Below are 1,918 nucleotides of genomic sequence, written 5' to 3'. Positions count from 1 at the left end.
AAAAATAATAAATATATCTATCAAATAAAAACTGCGAATAACACAGAGTTTCCTGCGTACATAATTTTTTTTTAACCCGGTTAACAATAAGCAGTTTGTTCTAAGTAGGTTGCTAATCTGAGCCATGCTTCGAACAGTGCATTGCTGGTCATTGTTTACCAAACGTTTTTAATAAAATTTTTAGACATGTCGTTTTGAACACTAGACTAACGGGCTGTTTCTAATTGGTAGATCATTTGACGTTTAACGCTTCTAACCGACAAAGAAAATCACTTGAAGATTTTAGAAGGTGACGCAAGTTTGTTCTGCGTAGCTTAACGTTCGAAAAACGCATTTGCAGTTGTAAAAATGTTGACAGGTTTTCAAAAACTTTAATTTATATTTATGCGATTAAACACGTTACATTATCAAGTGGAACATTATCTCAAATGCAAATTTGCTGATGCTTTTGTTGGTGTGTTTCGAAGGCGATAAGATGGAAACTACTGGGCAACTAAAACAATCATCAAAAGATATTTGGATTTGGAAAAAAATAACGTAGGCAAAAATAAATCATGGAGTATATTAAATAAATAAAATCAGATGATGAACATTTTTTGATGAATGAATAGAAAATAAGCCTTTTGCGATCGTTGATGAAAATGTTTAGATGAAAATTTCGCTACAATACCTCCCTGAGTACTAATATTTTATCAGAGCAGTCGATGAGTTGACCATTTCTGATGTTCAGCTTACAATTTCTTTCCACAGACCTAGTCAATGTGATATTAAATCATGCTTGTACACACTCTCTCTCTCTCTCTCTCTCTCTCTCTCTCTCTCTCTCTCTCTCTCTAATGTGAAAATAATTAAATTCGCTTCAAAATTCAAAAATCTGGGCCTGTCAGCAGATGTTTCGTTTGATTGCCAAGTTTCTCCGCGTAAATAAAAAATTACTTTAAATTAATAGCTTGCCTTTAAGATATTTTTCCAGACAAGTTTTGTTTTGAAAAATTAAAAAAATCCCACTGGTAGTTGGATGATATTTTTGCAGGAAGCTTGAAGTTGGAAATGCCTGCCAGATGATGCTTCATAGTATGTTGACATTAAGATGGTCCTGCAAAGATCACTCGAACATGCACGCACACCTGAAAAAACAAGCCGGTTGATTAATGTTGAACAAAACATTTAAAAATTGGTTTAAAAAATATCACCAATTTAATAGACGTAATAATCATTAACTTTTTTTATAAACATTCATTATGAATTAATAATGCACTCAATTTAGCTGATAACAAAATCTGTCACGTATATAAAACTTTCGCTATTTCAAACGGGGTATGTGTATATTGTATGCGGATATATGCAATCGCATACAATATATATATATATACATACACACACACACACACACAAACATATTTCATCAGTAATATATATATATATATATATATATATATATATATATATATATATATATATATATATATATATATATATATTAGTTATGAAAATCACGACATGCTCCGTGTTAGTTAGTTCCCTAGCGCAAGAGATTACCTACATGTTGAACTAGAAAACTGTTAATAAATTTTTATTGAATTAATTTTTTATCTTTCCGTATATATTTCATCATGAGTTTGGGACGGTCTACATACCTGTCTAGCCATGTTATTATAAATATTTTTTATATAAATTCATTATATATATTTTTTAATTAACGTGCGTTTATATATATATATATATATATATATATATATATATATATATATATATTCATATATATATATAAACTATACAGAAACAAATATTCATCAATATAATCTTTTTAAATTAAACTCTAAATGATAAGGACAAGTGTGTCATTGTTTGATTTCAGTTAAGTAAATATATGTGTGTATGTTCTCATCGATATTTATATAGACCCTGTCTGTCCCTG

This window comes from Helobdella robusta (genome assembly GCF_000326865.2).
Source record: "Helobdella robusta unplaced genomic scaffold HELROscaffold_3, whole genome shotgun sequence".
NCBI classification, from domain to species: domain Eukaryota; kingdom Metazoa; phylum Annelida; class Clitellata; order Rhynchobdellida; family Glossiphoniidae; genus Helobdella; species Helobdella robusta.
The sequence above is the reverse complement of the archived record's forward strand: the minus strand, read 5'-3'. Positions refer to the sequence as shown.